Source organism: Panthera onca, chromosome F1, assembly GCF_046562875.1.
Source record: "Panthera onca isolate mPanOnc1 chromosome F1, mPanOnc1 haplotype 2, whole genome shotgun sequence".
Classification (NCBI taxonomy): Eukaryota; Metazoa; Chordata; class Mammalia; order Carnivora; family Felidae; genus Panthera; species Panthera onca.
The window spans coordinates 738078-756362 of NC_138355.1; the positions used below are offsets into that span (position 1 = coordinate 738078).

Genomic DNA, 18285 nt, shown 5'->3' on the forward strand with positions numbered 1-18285 from the left:
TACTTAGGCAACAAAACAATTGATGAATATGATCCAAAATCTTATACCTATAAACAGGGGTTCAGCACCATAGGAATCAAACCTGGGTTTTCCATATAATTACGAGATTTTCATTCTAATTTTAAATCAAAAATCATTATGTTGATCATACCTCAGAATCATAATGAAAGCTTAATCACATAAAAAAAAGAGATTATAATGACCTCATATTGCCCTAGTAATTTTTATACAAATACCTACTTCATATGGATGATGAAACTGAAACCAGTACCATGGTAACCATCATGTTACTTGCTAGTAAAACAAAATTTGAAGACACCACCAAAAATGACGTCAGGGCTATAATTCCTATGCAGAACAGATTTCATCCAGCAGGCCAAAGATGGCTACCCTCAGAACATCCTACTTGAATGACTGGCCCTTGGTTGTTCCCTGGGATCTTGGATTTAAGGAGGGTTCCCACCATTCCCTAGCTGGTTAAGAGTGGTTCACTGTGCCTAAGTGCTGGTACAAGCAATGTCCTTAAGGCTGTACACTTGATTTCCTTGGTGGAAACCTGGAATTTTGGGACATGCTAAGGAGAAGATGCCTATGTGATTAGCATTTGATGAAAACCTCGGGCACTGAGTATCCATAAGCCTCGTACTGGCAGACAACATTTCACTTGTGCTGTCCTAATTTCATGATGGAGGAATTTAGCACATCCTGCTAACTCCATAGAGAAAGGATTGCTGGAAGCCTGCGCTTGGTTTCCTCTGGCCTTCACCCCATGCACCATTGCTCGGTGCTCATTGGCCTTTCTAGCCTGTCCCCATACCAAGCCACACGCATGACTACAACTATATGCTGAGTCCTGTGAGCTCTTCTAGTGAATAATCAAATCTGGGTGTCATTGGGATGCCTCTAACACAACTGCATTATATGGAATTTTATTGTTTCGGTTGATGTCTTTCACGTGGTTACAGTCAGAAGGTTATGTCACAGAATACCTTTCCTGGAATCTCTTTTCTTGGTGTTTGCCTTGAAAATTCCTACATCCCTACATATCCATTTGAAGAAAGGTTTAAAAGGAATAGATGAAATCATGATGTCAGAAAGTGTGAAACAAGCAACAATCTTATTTTACTCTGAAAAAAAAAAAAAAAAAAAAAACAGAGAGAGAGAGCAAATCCTGGTGATTGCCCCTATGTTCTACCATATAAAAGTTCTCTGAAATATGAAAAGTCAGTTAATTTTCTCCAACTACCTAGGACTTAGTTCATTTTTCTGGCAGATAGGAATCAAAGAAGTAACAGGGATCATTCTACAACAATCAGAACTGTCAGACAGAATATGAAAACATACTACTGATTATAGTGTTCTTTTGTTTCTTTTCCTTATGTTCCTAGAACATTAAAAATATAGTTCACCTATTAGAGGCAGTTATCGCCAAAATAATCAAAACTCACAAATACGGCATCCAAAATGTCAGATGAGTTATCTTGATGTCTCCCTATCTGACCCTCCTTCCAATTCTCTTATTTTGCCCTAAATGATACTACCGTATGAAGTACCCCCATTTTATATGGCATTAACGTATATACATTTATCACTGACTACAAATGCTTATGTTCGTTCACCCATGGTAGTTAGGACATAACTCTGCATCATCAGCTAGGTCAGTCCTTAATGTCTTGCCAACAGTGAGGATCACAGTAAGAGTGGGGACATTTGGGGATACTACTCTGACAAATTCTGGTACGAGAAGCTCACCTGATAGTGTTGCTGCACTTCAAATAGTCTGCTCTTCCCTTTAAAGGACTAGTGTATTTTACCACCTTCCAGTAGAAACACAATACACACCGGCTTACTTTCCTTCATTTACTCCCTGTAGTCTCCGCCATTCACATCATTCCCTGTTTGGCTCGTCTCTTCTTTCCTGAGGTTCCTTAGGCCTTCCAGTGTGTTGAAAGGGAACTAGCCATTTAGGTCCTTTGGTGGCACTCTCAATTTAATCTGTTGCTGACACCACATACGATATGCAACTTATCTCCTTTTCACATCTCTTTCTCTTTCCTATGCACTTAACAGGCCGTTTTCTTTAGATATTAGAATATATCAGTATTCCTGTTTGAAATCAACATTCTGTCAAATGACCTTTGAATAAAATACAGTTCTTACCTTCTACTTGTCCATTTAATACACTTTGCCCTTTCTGATCCACAGCTCCAGAGACATGAGGAACATCTTTGTTGGGCTTCTCAGACACACACTGTTAAAAGTAGCATCAGTAATGAGTTGCGTGAAGACTTCCTAATCCTTTTCCAAGAAAATATCTGAATTTATGATTTTAATAACTATCAGACTTGCAAATAAGAAAACCGTATTGAACACCAAAACATTTAAATACAAAACCTCATATATGCTCTCTTGATTCAGCGTCCCTTTGAATCTTCATTTGGCTATTGACTCTCTAAACTGATCATGGAAGGCCAGAATAAATACTTTCAAAGGCAGAAGCCTGGCTTGTATGCAGATTTCAAAAAGGAACTAACAAAACCCCTTCCTTTGCATTCCTGACCAAAATAAAAGGACATGTGAAATAAGTTTTGAAACAAAATCTTTAAAAGTGTACTTGCTATAAATGAAAACTGCTTCTAGTAAAATGGCAGACATTTGTTTCAGTGTCAATTCATACCTCACATGATCAGAAACTTTGGAGTATATCATGCTGTGTATCAACAAAACACTGTCGTAGCTGCTGCTTCGTTTAGGTAAACAGAGGCTTGACCTTTTTCTTGACGAAAGAAGGGTTGGATCGAATGGCAAAGTAGTAAGAAAAACTTTTCTTAAAATTATGATGAACTAGTAGCAGAAACAATGTAGATATAGGTATGGAACTCTTCAGAATGTGTAGTAAGCATTCAAACGGCAAGTATAAGAACATGTATGTCTTAGTCACCTAAAATGTGCCAAGCACTCATTTCACTATGCACATTTTCTTTTTTACACACAACAACAATAATAATGATGATGATGATGGAGTGAGCCTTCCTACAGCTTGGTCACTCTAAGACGTTGGAGTAAAATGATGATCCGTGGTCCTCTCTGTCCAGAATGTCCCTCGCCACGGTCTACACGACTGGTCCTTCTCATCTTTCACTTGGCACCTTTTGCCACTCTCAGATCTTTTCTGACTACCAAAATTCCCACTCCCACTCTCATCCTCATCCTCACTACAAACGCCCCCAATATTCTCTCAACTAACATCGTCCATTCCCTACCGATGAAGCCTTTATAGTGACTTATAACAGATTGCTGTTGACTTACTTTTCTGCTCCGACCACAACAACCTAAACCCTCCGCTTGTACACTCAGTAGCTAACTGCTTGGTACGTACTCAGTATACAAGGACCAATTAATTAAGGTCAAAACATTTACACTAATCTCACTGAGAAGATCTCAAAAGTACCAAATCACTATACCGTTGGCCCTTGAACAAAGCAAGGGTTACGGGCTCTGATGGCCATGCCCTCGAAAATCCACAAATATCTTTTGAAACCTCAAAACCAAATCAAAAAAACAAAAATTCCTACTGAATTTCCTACTTTAAAAGCAATCACACTTAAAAATCAAAAAGTATATATGTATTGAAAACCAGAACATTAAAGCAGAATCGCTTGTATATGCTCTCTAGGTCTAATCTACCTTTTCGGCCTAGTTTGGCCATTGACTCTGTAAACTGAGCATGGGAGGTCAGAGTTAGGATAACGGAATGCTGAGCTTACCAACAATATACACAGTCGATTAATGCATGTTTTCCCTGTTATATGTATTACATACTGTATTTTTACACTATAAACTGAAGGAAAGGTTACTAAGAAACTCGTAAGGAAGGGGTGCTGGGTGGCACTGTCGGTTCAGGGTCAGGCTCTTGACTTTGGCTCAGGTCATGATCTATACTTCCTGAGTTGAACGCTGACAGTGTGGAGCCTGATGAAAATTCTCTCTCTGCCCCCACTTCCCTACTCACGTGCTCTGTCCTCTCTCTCTCTCCCAAAATGAATAATTAAAAAAAAAAAAAAAACCAAGATGCAAAAGAAAATCATAAGGAAGAGAAAATATGTTTACAGGATGGTACTGTATTTATTGAAAAAAATCTGTATGTATGTGGACTCCCACAGTCCAAACGCATCTTGTTCAAGGGTCAAATGTATACCTTTATGATGTCATCGCTAAGAGCTTACGGGAACTTATTATAGCCCCAAATGAGAACATCAAAAACCCATTCTAACTTTGCCATTCTTTTCTGGACACAAGGGCCATTTTATTGGCCTTTGAACATCTTCCCATGGAAAACAAGTATTCTTTGGGGGGCCTGGGTGACTTAGTCGATTAGGCACCCAACTTTGCAATTGCGAAAAGCAAAGCAAAAGGTGGAGGGGGGAGTTAAGATGGCAGGGGAGGGGATCAGAATTTCCCTTGTCCCTCAAACACAGCAGTATTGAGGTCACAACACTTGGAATACCAGGAATACAGGCTGCAGAGGGACAGAAAAATCTCCGCAGGTGCAGAGTGACAGCTTGGCGGGACAGAAGGGTGTGTATGAGAATTGGGAGAAATAAAATGGGCAGCACAGGCATGCAGTGGGGGAAGGCCTTTGGTGGAGAAACGAAAGGAAGGTAGAGAGAGAGAGGCTGTGGCAAGTGCATTTGGATATGAGAAAGCCTGTCCGGACCACAGACCAAGGAGAGGTCCAGAGAGCCAGTTTCTACTTTGGAAAACAGCCGTAGAGGGTAAAAAACAGAATTTTCAAGGTGGCCACACTTTCTCTCGACCAAAGCTACCACCTCCCATGCCTGGTGGGGAGGGAGCCGCCCCTAGGCTTGGTAGCAATCTCAGGGCTACACTGGGAGAGAACACCTTGAGTATGGTGGAAAGGGGAGGTATTGCCCTGCCCAAGGGAAAAAGACCGTGCAGGCACGAGCCAGAGGCCCTCTGTCCACTGGGCAGAGTGGCGCAACTCCACTACCAGGTCCGAGCAAAGCGGGATCCTGCAGGGTTTTGAATCCCAGCTCAGTACTCAGGTGGCACAGGGGACTGTGCAGCAAGGCAAGCCGGCTCCCCAGGCTATTCCGTGAGGATAGCCTAAACAGTGAGTTTTGAGACACCTCGTGTGGGCAGGATAGATGGGGTGTCGCCATGTCTCTCCCCATGACCAACATCGTGGGGCTTCAGGGAATGGACAGTGAGCCTCAGTGAAGGCAGGCCCATTACACCAAACCCTGACACTCTGTGCCTCGTAACTGCTTCTCTATAGGAGTGAGACTGACACTGATGGGACCAGATAGCCCCTGCTCTAGACCAGCACAGCCACCAGTCCCAGGCACCAATAGACAACTCTCCTCCGGTTTTCTATCTTAGTTTGTTTGTTTGTTTGTTTGTTTGTTTTCGTTTGAGTTATTATTCTTTTGTCTTTCCTTTTCTTTTTTAATGTTTATTTCTTCATTTTGAGAGAGAGAGTGAGTGATCAAGCAGAAGAGATGCAGAGAGAGGGAGAGAGAGAGAATCCGAGCAGGATCCATGCTCTCACTGCAGAACCTGTTGGGGGTTTCGAACCCACCAACAGCGACAACATGACGTGAGCCAAATTCAAGAGTCAGACGCTTCACCTACTGAGCCACCCAGGCGCCCATCTTTTCTTTCCTTTGCTTTCCCTTTCTTCTCTTTTCCCTTTTTTCTCTTTCTACTCTCCTCTTTCCCCTTCTCCCTTTGGAAACAGCCTAGTAGTCTCGAGTTGACGTGGGTCAAAGCTAATTATATATCTACATTTATCTCTATATCTTAATATATACCTATATATCTATACACAGATATATCTATAGATATATCTATATATTTTTTTCCTTTGATCCTCTGTTCTGGTTCTTTGTTTGTTTGATTGTGCATTTTCTCTATACTTTTCTAGATCTCCTTCTTCATTTTCCTCCCTCTCTTTCTGGATTAAGCCCTCTAGCTCCTTTGAGTCACTTCCTGGTCTTTTTTTCAACTCCAGTCATTTCTCTTTTTGTTTGGGCTAAGGATTCTTCCCCATCTTCTTCCCCTTTTTTCCAGGATTACTTCAACAAACAAATCAAAGCACACCTGTTGGAAGGCCCAAACCGCCACTCCAAGTAGCGAGAACAGCAGCCAAAGACGCACCGAAAGAGTGCACACAACACACTCAAAAAAAATTTGTTCAACTGCCAGGCCCTGGACAGTGTAGGGGGTCTTTTTATTACAGTAGTACTCGCAGGTGTGGGACACAGAACAAGCTATTAACACACATAAAGGGCAGGAATCTAGCCAAAACGACGAAATCGCAGAATTCCCCTCAAAAAAATTCCGGGAAGAAAGGACAGCCAGAGAAGGGCTCAAAAGAGACAGAAACCATATATGTGAGCACATTTTTGGAATGACACTCATAAGACGCATAGTTGCGCTTGAAACCACGCATAGAAGACAGCAGACAATCTACTGCTTCAGAGATCAAGGACCTAAGGAATCGTCACGATGAACGCTGAACATGAAATGGTGTAAAGGAGATACAAAGTAAACTAGATGCAGTGACAGCAAGGACGGGAGAAGCAGCAGACAGAATCCGTGAAACAGAAGATACAATTGTGGACAAAGATGAAGCAGGGAAAGGAAAGGAAGGAAATGACTAGATCACGAGGCAGGTACTAGAGACCTAGGTGATTCAGTGAGATGAAATATTAGCCAGATCCTAGGAGTCCCAGAAGAAGAAGAGTGAGAGAAAGGGGCAGAAGGTTTTTTTTGAACAACTTATAGCTGAGAGCTTCCCTCATCTGGGGAAGGAAACGGGCATCCAAGTCCTGGCGGCACAGAGAATTCCTTTCCAAATCAACAAACCCAGGTCAACACCACGACATGCCATAGCGAAACTGGAAAACTACAAAGATAAGGAGAGGATTCTGAAATCAGCTAGGGACAAACGGGTCTTAATCGACAAGGGAAGACACATAAGGGTAGCAGCAGACCTGTCCAAAGAAACTTGGCAGGGCAGAAGGGAGGGGTAGGAAACGGTCAATGTGCTGAATGGGAACATCTGCGGCGAAGAATCCCTTCCCAGGCAAGGCTGACATTTAGAACAGAAAGAGAGAGAAAGGCTTTCCCAGACAAACAAAACCTAATGGAGTTCATGACCACTAAACCAGCCCTGCGGGAGATCCTAACGGGCGACTCTGTGAGTGGAAAGCAGCAGAGACTACAAAGGACCAGAGGCCTCACCAAAAGCATGAAACCTTCAGATAACACAATGACACTAAATCCATATCTTTAACTAATCACTCTGAATGGGAATGGACTCAATGCCGCAATCAAAAGACACAGGGAATCAGAATGGGTAAAACACAAAACAAAACCAAACAACAAGATCCATCTATATGTTGTCAACAAGACACTGATTTTAGACCCCAGGACACCTCCAGGTTCAAAGTGAAGGTATGGGGAACCACCTATCATGCTACTAGAAGTCAAAAGAAAGCTGGAGTCGCCACACTTCCACCAGACAGACTAGATTTTAAACCAGAGACTGTAGTAACAGATTCAGAAGGGCATTGGATCATAATTAAGGGGTCTATCCATCAAGAGGAGCTAACAATTGCAAGTGTTTATGCCCCCAAAGTGAAACGCCCACACATATGAATCGATTACTCACAAACATGATTAAATGTATACATACAAATACCATGATTGTAGACGACTTTAAGACTCCACTCATGGCAAAAGGCGGATCGTCAAGGCAGAAAATCAGTAAGGAAACACAGATCCAATGTGTCATTGGACCAGATGTATTCAGATATACATAGATATATATTGGCCTCATATATATACATTTATATACATGGATATCAACACCGATATATTAAGATCTTTTCATCCAACAGCAGTAGAACGCACATTCTTCTTAAGTGCACATAGAACATTCTCCAATGTCTCCAAGTGACATCCTGGGTCACAAAACAGCCCTCCACAAATATAAAAGGACTGAGATCATACCTTGCATATTGTCAGATCACAACAACGAGCACTTGCTCATTCTTTCTCTCTCTCCCTCCCTTTCCAAGAGAAATGCAAACATTTCAAAAACATTTATCTCAGCCCCTTCCAAGAAAGAGAAAAACAAGAATAATAAACCTTGTGGGGCAACGAGCCCTGGATGGAAACCACACACAGACAGTAGAATTCCATAACCAATATGTTGACAATGGAGTTGACAGACAGTGATGTACTAAAAGAACAGACACTAAAGAAATAGTTTCTGCAAGGACAAATTAGGGTAGGGGTAAACCATTAAAAACGAGCCCGGTGCGGGGAACACATATGTGGCACAGTCAGTTCAGCATCCACCTTCAGCTCATGAGTCATGATCTCATGGTTTGTGGTTATCAGCCCCACGTTGAGCTCTGTGTTGACAGCTCGGAGCCTGCAGCCTGCTTTGGATTCTGTGTGTCTCTCTGTCTCTGCCCCTACCCCGCTTGCACTCTGTGTCTCTCTCTGTCTCAAAAATAAATAAACTTTGAAAAAAAATTAAAAATACCGTAATAAGCATGGGTTGAGAAGAGGGAAAAAGGAAAAAACAAAACAAAACAAAACAAAACAAATGACCAATCAATCAAGCATGAGCTTAAGACAAAAAAGAAAAGGAAAAATGTGAGCCAAAGAAGGTAAGTGGAAACAACATACATTTTTCAACAGGTACATAAGTAGGATTGGGAATATACTATGAAAAATAGTCCCTTTTAAACCTTTTAAAGATATATGTCTTTATATATGTGTGATATACATATATATATATATATATATATATATGTGTGTGTGTGTGTGTGTGTGTGTGTGTGTGTGTGTGTACGTATAGGTGTACATAAATATGTATACATATAAGTGTGTATTTATATATAAGTGTAAATATATGTGTATATATGTGTATATTATATATATCTCTACCTATATCTATCTATCTATATCTATCTATCTATCTATCTATCTATCTATATCCATATCCATCTATGTATCTATGTATATAATATTTATGTAAAAGAGAGGCTTTGATTCACAGTATATCCCTAATAATACTGACTCTTATCACTCTACAGTTATCTGGTTATAAATACTGTAATAAAGAATTTAATTTTTTTCACTATAAATAAATTGTTCAATTCCTGGCATCTATCGCTTCCGAAAAGCTAGAAATTATTACTAGACTAACAAAAGAACAGAAAAAGAGAGGTTCCTAACACGTCAACATTCACTATGGAGAAAGAATTGGGAATGAGAATTCTAGGAAGAAATGGGAACATTTAAAGGATGTAGGTAATGGGACACAGATGGGGTTCAACCAACAAAGGCTGACGACTTTTTCCCTGCACTTCTAAGCTCACAATGGGAGGATACTAAAAATATACTGTAACCTTCTTTCTTATGTAACTCCTGATTGCCTCAATAGGATTCATTTGCGTGTATACATGTTAAACACTAAAACGGAATATAAACTGAAGCCTGACTTTTTAAATTCACATATTTAATTGTGATATATCATGCGTATTTTGTTACTTTTCAAACTCCATTCTACGGAATTCCATTTCCCTACTCATTTGTTCACATTCAAAAACCATGACATTGCTTCTTCCAAGCAAGACTTTATTTTAGGAGCTCCAGGAGTCAAACCAGTGCGTTTCCTAACCTCCAGGAGCTTATCATGATTTAGGGGCTTTGAAATGAATACTGAAATAAATATCAGATGTCTGAAACTTTAAATTTTAGAATCTGACACAAGGACTAGGAGGAGATAGTGTTCAAAGCTAGAATGGGCAAGATTTCTGAAATTAGAAATTTGACACCTTGGCTATGAAGAGCCTCTGCCCATAGAGCTACTCTTTTCAGCAAAATACGTATTCTTCGGGGAGATGCACAATTTTAACTTACTCTTCATGGAGTTATTTCAAAACTACAGGGGAACACCTTTGTAAGGTAAATGTTGAGAAATAATGTAAACATCTAAATTTCTACATTTTCTAATATGGTTTTATTCTAAATGTAGAACAAAGGATAGAGCCAAAGGAAAATCCTGTATCTCACCAAAATAAAACTTGCCCGGGGCGGGGGGCAACCTACAATAGATACTTGGACCCAATCACGTTTCATTTAGGCGTGAGTATTATCAGTCATGTTACGATCACAGTAAGAATCCTTATCCTTAAGCAAACGTCATATTGCCTCCATTGTGGGAAAGCTTGTCCCAATATAATTTGACGGTCATTATATATTTTCCAGCCCATTCTTTTATCAGCCTCCACCTGTAGGATTTACCAAAGTACAACAAAACAAAACAAAACATTCAACGCGTCATGTATCTGTAAAGTGGTTTGTTCTTGCCAACTTTCCATGACACACATAAAATGATGATACACAGGCTCCTCTTAAATTTTCAGAGTGAATAAGGGAGAAAACTCAATTCAGAGCAGGAAAGTGAGTTTCACAGGAGGGTACTTTACCTTGGTACCAAAATCTAAGTCTTGGCTAGATGAGGTAGACCATGAATCGTCAGGACCAGGTTTGTCGGAAAGCCTTTAGAGCAAAAAAATACAACAAACACATGTTCATTCATTTAAAAACAAAATTTAAAAAAGTTAAGGGAAAGGTCACCTATCTGTTTATTCCACGAAGTTTCTTGGTATAATGAAAAGTTGGCCTCTGGTTTTGTCATTAAGTTTTATTTTAATTCCGGTAATAGGAACATCCAGAGTTATAGTAGTTTAAGTTGTACAAAATAGTGATTCACCAACTCCATACTCACCCCGTGCTCATCATGACAAGGGCACTCCTTCATCCCCATCATCTCTTTCACCCCTCCCACCACTCACCTCCTCTCCACAACCATCCGTTTCTTCTCTGCAGGTAAGAGCCTATTTCTTGGTTTGTCTCCCCTTTTGTTTCCTCCCTTTGCTCGTTTGTTGCTTCTTAAGGGCTACATGAGTAAAATCATATGGTATTTGTCTTTCCCTGACTTTGCTTACCATACTACCCTCAGGCTCCATCCAGGTGATTGCAAATGGCAAGATTGCATTGTTTTATGGTTGAGTAATATTACAGTGTGTGTGTGTGTGCATGTGTGTGTGCGTGTGTGTGCGTGTGTGTGTGTGTGTGTGTGTGTGTGTGTGGATATACATATACACACACACATACATTCATATAGGGCTTCTTCTTCGTTCACTCAGCTGTCAATGGACGCTTGCGCTGGCTGTTGGAAATAATGCCGCAATAAACACAGGAGTGCGTGTGTCCCGTGGAATTCTTGTTTTTGTATTCTCTTGGGTAGTATCCAGTAGTGCAATTACTGGATCATAGGAGAGTTCTGTTTTTAATTTTTTGAGGAACCTGCATACTGTTTTCCACAGGGGCCGCACCCATTTGCATTTCCACCAACGGTGCAAGAGGTTTCCTTAGTCTCCACATCCTCGCAAACACTTGCTTCTTGTGTCTTGGAGTGTAGCCATTCTGACAGGTGTGACGTGGTATCTCGTTGTAGTTTGGGGGAGCATCTTTTCATGTGTCTGTTGACCATCTGTATGTTGTCATTGGAAAAGTGTCTGGTTATGTGTACTGCTCATTTGTAAACTGGGCTTTTTTGGAGGGGGGTGATGTTGACATGAATCAAGTTTTTAGACATTGTGAACACTAACCCTTTACTGGATTTGCCAAATATTTCCAAATTTGTTCTCCCATTCCAGAGGTTGCCTTTCAGTTTTGACTCTTTCCTTTACTGTGCAAAAGCTTTGTAGGTTGAAGTAGTCCTCAAACTTTATTCTTGTTTTATTTCCCTTGGCTCAAGAGACATAAATAGTAAAATGTTGCTACAGCCAAAGTTACAGAAATGACGGCCTGTGCTCTCTTCAAGGATTTTTTTTTTTTTTATGGTTTCAAGCCTCACACTTAGGTCTTTAATTCATTTTGAGTTTATTTGTGTGTATGGTACAGAAATTGGTCCAGGTTCATTCTTTGGCATGTGGCTTGTCCAGTTGTCCCAACACCATTTGGCGAAGAGACTGCCTTTTCCCCACTGGATAGTCTTTCCTGTTTGTGGAAGATGAACTGACCATACAGTGGTGGATTGATGCCTGGGTTTGCGGTTCTATTCCACTGAGCAATGAGGCTATTTTGTACGCCAGTACCCACAATACTGTTTGGATACCACACACACACAAACACACACGCAGACACACACACACAATGAAATATTACGCAGCTCTAAATGAGAATGAGATCCTGCTACCTGCAACATCATGGATGTACCTAGATGGCATGAGGATAAGTGAAATAAGTCAGACAGAGAAAGACAAATCCTCTATGATTTCACTTCTGTGTAGAATGTAAAAAGGGGAATCAATGAACAAACAGAGCAAAAGCAGAAACACACCCATAAATGCAGAGATTTGACTCTTGCCAGAAGGGAGGGGAGGTGGGGGGATGGACAAAATGGGGGAAGGGGAGAGGGAAGTTCAGGGTTCCAGTTATAGAATGAATAAATCACAAGGCTCAAAGGTACAGCATAGGGAATCTAGCCTGTGGTATCGTAATAGCCTCATACATTAACAGATGGGAGCTACGCTTATGGCGATCACGGTGAAACATCCAGAGTTGTTGCATCACATATTACATTGTGTGTCACGTAGACCTCCGTTTAAGTAAACGTATCGAAGTTTAGGTTTCTATGTTATGAGTGGTAGTACTAACTAGAGATTGAAAGACTCAAAGTTCCCAAGGCCAACTTTGTTCCCACACTGGTCTTGCCTTACTTAGGTCCATAATAACTAGCAAGACACTCCAAGCCTTCAGGGGCATTCAGCTACCCAAGGAGGGAGACTGTGATCAAAATGGTCCTGGTAGTTGTGCCTCTATTTCTCTATACGCTGCCTGAATATTTTCTTCCCTATGAGCTCCCACTCCTACATCACTCTTCAGCACGGTTCTGTGGCATTCCCCAACCTTTCAATCTGTAGCCTATGAAGCCATACACTCCTACAACAAGGATGGGCTCCAATGACCGAGGGTAGGGACCATGTCCTGCTCCTGGAGAACAAGCGAATTGGGAGCCTCACTCATCCACACAGTCACCTCAACATAGGCATGTTACCACCGATCCAGATGAAGCTCCCTTGCTGATTTCACAAGTCAGACCTACCCCTGCCCAGCCCTACAAGTACATGGGAAGGGCATCACAGATTTAGGAAAAGAGGTGGAGTGAGGAGACAGCTTGCCTTGGGCCATACATCTCTGATGTTCGGAATCTTCACCCCCACCCCCAATTCCTTGAGAGGATCTAAGCTATCCTCCCTCAGTTGGGGTGGAAGTAGGGGATATCATATTTCTATCTGCTGTAAACAGACTCTTCCCAGAAGCTCAAATGATTTTTAATCTCTCTCATCAGAAAATCTGAGGTATGCTCGCACCTTTAATGAAACCAACACACACAAAAGCAGAAAACTGATCACGACCCTCTTGAACTCTCTATTTGAATATGCCTTTCTAAACAACTCCCCTAATCCTGGGTCCTTCATTCCTGTCATTCACCTTTATCTCACTTGGCATAACCCCCCAAATTCTGACATCTTTTCTCAAACTCGTATTCCTAACCAACTCAGTGTTGTTCTCCTTGAAACCTGGTCTCCTCTGCTAATTCGATTCTTACCCTCCTTCACTCTATTCATTAGACCCACTCCCCAGCCTTCTATTATTAAAACAGTTGCCTGCAAGATCAAGACAAAAAAGAAGGAAGGAAAGAAAGAAAGAAAACCAGAATTTAAATCGCATTTCTGTCACTTATCATATCCAAATAGGTCACTTCAATCTCTTTTGAGTTTCCAATTCTCCAGGGAAACAACCATTGGGCAAGGAGGTGAAACATAGGTTGACGGACCAGAGGGTGTTTTGAGGAATTAATCTCTGAGGTTCCCTAAATCTGGAGACTCTAAGTGCTTTTGATTTGGCCTCTGGAATAATGGAGAGTCCTTAAATGGCAGAAGTAGGGAAATTATTGGAAAAAAAAAAGAAGAAATACCAAGGAAAAAAGAGAAGAAAGTCAAAAGGCAAAAACACAGTACAAAAAGTCATTGGAAAAAAAAAAATCCAAAAAAACCCGAAAAGATTCCTAGAACTAGACAAGGATACTAGCCCAAAGGGAAACCAGCCTGGGAACTTAGGCAACAGAGAATCATATAGCAATATCCTCGAAATAGAGAGTGAGTTTAGTTAATGTAACATGGTCTACAACTAAATATCCTTCCCTTACAGAAAACTCATTTGTCTCAAGAAGAGGGGATATCACTACATGTAAGGAGTTGCCTGATGACATCTTGCTTTTTATGGAAAAGCCTTGACACCATGGCCATAGCTGACAACCACCCTAAAATCTCGGATGGTAAAAACAAGGGACTAGTTACCACTGCACTAATGACTTTGGTTGGCACTAGTGGTAAAATATATGAGGCCAAATGCTTGGACTAACCTGGGTTCTTAAGCAAACCCTAAATTAGTGTTCCGACATCATTACCTTTGACATTCTGAGTTGATCTGCCCTAGGATCTGTATCCTCATCTCAGTGCTGCTGAGGAACCAGGGAATGGATGTGGAAGCTTCACGGGCTGATGGGCAAAGCCCCTCAGCTACCCGTTAACTATGGAATCATGGTCGAGTCGTCAACCTCCCTGAACCACAGTTGCCAAAGTAATAAAATGTAGGCTACAACAGCACAGCTACTTGGCAAAGCTATACAATGACTATATAACTGAACAGATGTTACCCATAGGATATAGTGTCTGGTCCAGTGTAGAACACGCAACAACTGCTTTTGTTCTCTGCGTTCCCTTAGGAGACACATAATTTTCAGTTCATTCATTCCCTTCCCTTTCCTTTCATTATCCGTTTCATTTCATTTCATTCCTTTATACTTTAAGAGTGAGTGCCCACAGAAGTCGGGAAAGATATCCTAAGGAGGCTGTGAGCGCAAAACCCGACGGGGGGCTTGAACTCACAAACCTGAGTTGAAATCAAGAGTCACACCCTTAACCGACTGAGCCACCCGGGTGCCCCAGCAAATGTCATTTTTACAAATCCATAAATATCCTACCTGGCTATAGAATCTTCCTCAGCATTCTTATCTGCTCCTAAAGATGAAAGCAAAATACATGTTAAATCAACAATCGAAAAATAGAGGAAAATTACAAGTGTACGGCTTATGATTTGTTAAAAAGTATTGCTTTGGGACCACACCTGGAAACCACACTACACTGAATGGTAATTATACCATTCGTAGGCTTAAAGCACTAAGAAATCTTACTTTCTCCTCTATATTGACCAAGAGCAAGAATGGGTTTTATCAGAATTTGACACCTACAGGGGGACTGATGTTTACAATGGCCATCACTGACCGACACTGTGACACTGGAGGAAACTGGTATCGTTAGGAGAATGATTATCATGAGCTGACAATGTCAGACTGAAACTAGCATGATTTTTCTGGACTTTCAGTACTAGAGGAGTTGAAAGAGAGTATCTTTGTTTTGCTGTAACACGGCAGAACCTCCCCAGCTCTTCAACAGACACTCTTCAGTTTTAGGAGGAAACACCCCCTCACAAAGTGTGCTCTATAGCTATTGTACTTTGCAGCATGGCCAAACCATAGCAAACAGACTCTCCCTCGTCTTATTTCCAATGGCAACGTAAGAAGGAAAGATTTGGCATTCCACTTTGATATAGTTCTAACCTCTTGAGGCTGTCTCCTTCCATTGCTAGAGAGTCTATCTAGACCCACCGCACATCACAGAGGAGGATGATCCCAATGTGAGTGCTCTGTAGTGGTTCATGAGGTCATTTTTCTCAACCCTCCCCATTAGGTGACACACATCTAGAGAAATCATACTTTTTGTCATGGAAGGCAGAGGTCATCAGATCCTCTACTGATGAGCAACTAAACAAAACAAAGGGCAAAGAATATCTTGAATGTCTACATTCAATTACCAGGATATTTTCACTTTCTAAACATTCAAAGACATCCACTCTATGATTCTAACTACATGACACCTGGAAAGAGCAAGGCTATGGAGCTAAGGGTTGGGGTGAATGTAGGGAGAAACGGGCACAGCACAGAGGACTTTTCAGGCAGTGGAACTCTTTCACACGGTACCACAAAGGTGGATTCACATCATTACACCTTTGTTAAGACTCATAGAATGTATAACACCAAGGCTGAACACTAATGCAAATTAGAGACTTGGCCTCCAAATGAAGAGTTCGTGTCCAGAGAAAATGCACCACTGTTGTCAGGGTGCCTGGGTGGCTCAGTTGGTTCAGCGTCCAACTCTGGATCTGAGCTCAGGTCATGATCTCACAGTTCATGGGATCAAGTCCTGCATCAGGCTCTGGGCTGACAGCACAGGATTCTTTCCCCCCTCTCCCTCTGCCCCTTGGCTGCTCACACGCATGCATGCTCTCTCGCTCAAAACTCAACCAAGGAACTGAAAAAAAAAAATTCCTACTCAAAATGGACCACTGTCGTGCAAGATGTTAACAACAGGGGAGGCTAGGCGTGTACGGGAGCATGGTATGGTATATGGAGACTCTGTACTTCCTATTATATTTTGCTGTGAACTTAAAACTGATGTAAAACATCAGGCTTACTAAATGTATGAAACAACAAAAACAACAAAATATGGTTTCCATTGAAGCTACTCTTAGCATATACTAACTCATGATACAGTCACCTTGAACATTAAAATAGAGATCAAAGTAACACAATAGGGGTACTGTCTCCCATTTGGAAGTGTATGAAAATGCATAAACAAAACACAAAAATACAACAGTTATTTGTATACTTAGGCAACAAAACAATTGATGAATATGATCCAAAATCTTATACCTATAAACAGGGGTTCAGCACCATAGGAATCAAACCTGGGTTTTCCATATAATTACGAGATTTTCATTCTAATTTTAAATCAAAAATCATTATGTTGATCATACCTCAGAATCATAATGAAAGCTTAATCACATAAAAAAAAGAGATTATAATGACCTCATATTGCCCTAGTAATTTTTATACAAATACCTACTTCATATGGATGATGAAACTGAAACCAGTACCATGGTAACCATCATGTTACTTGCTAGTAAAACAAAATTTGAAGACACCACCAAAAATGACGTCAGGGCTATAATTCCTATGCAGAACAGATTTCATCCAGCAGGCCAAAGATGGCTACCCTCAGAACATCCTACTTGAATGACTGGCCCTTGGTTGTTCCCTGGGATCTTGGATTTAAGGAGGGTTCCCACCATTCCCTAGCTGGTTAAGAGTGGTTCACTGTGCCTAAGTGCTGGTACAAGCAATGTCCTTAAGGCTGTACACTTGATTTCCTTGGTGGAAACCTGGAATTTTGGGACATGCTAAGGAGAAGATGCCTATGTGATTAGCATTTGATGAAAACCTCGGGCACTGAGTATCCATAAGCCTCGTACTGGCAGACAACATTTCACTTGTGCTGTCCTAATTTCATGATGGAGGAATTTAGCACATCCTGCTAACTCCATAGAGAAAGGATTGCTGGAAGCCTGCGCTTGGTTTCCTCTGGCCTTCACCCCATGCACCATTGCTCGGTGCTCATTGGCCTTTCTAGCCTGTCCCCATACCAAGCCACACGCATGACTACAACTATATGCTGAGTCCTGTGAGCTCTTCTAGTGAATAATCAAATCTGGGTGTCATTGGGATGCCTCTAACACAACTGCATTATATGGAATTTTATTGTTTCGGTTGATGTCTTTCACGTGGTTACAGTCAGAAGGTTATGTCACAGAATACCTTTCCTGGAATCTCTTTTCTTGGTGTTTGCCTTGAAAATTCCTACATCCCTACATATCCATTTGAAGAAAGGTTTAAAAGGAATAGATGAAATCATGATGTCAGAAAGTGTGAAACAAGCAACAATCTTATTTTACTCTGAAAAAAAAAAAAAAAAAAAAACAGAGAGAGAGAGCAAATCCTGGTGATTGCCCCTATGTTCTACCATATAAAAGTTCTCTGAAATATGAAAAGTCAGTTAATTTTCTCCAACTACCTAGGACTTAGTTCATTTTTCTGGCAGATAGGAATCAAAGAAGTAACAGGGATCATTCTACAACAATCAGAACTGTCAGACAGAATATGAAAACATACTACTGATTATAGTGTTCTTTTGTTTCTTTTCCTTA

At 41.0% G+C, this 18285-nt stretch overlaps 1 long non-coding RNA gene across 1 annotated transcript; it reads right to left on the reverse strand.

Moving 5' to 3' along the window:
- Nucleotides 1–1688: 1688 nt before the first annotated feature.
- On the reverse strand, nucleotides 1689–15205 carry LOC145713330 (uncharacterized). Its single transcript, XR_014136394.1, has 3 exons — nucleotides 15167–15205; nucleotides 10536–10608; nucleotides 1689–2251 (listed from the first exon to the last, which is right to left on the reverse strand). It is a non-coding gene; the product is annotated as an uncharacterized LOC145713330 (long non-coding RNA).
- Nucleotides 15206–18285: the final 3080 nt, after the last annotated feature.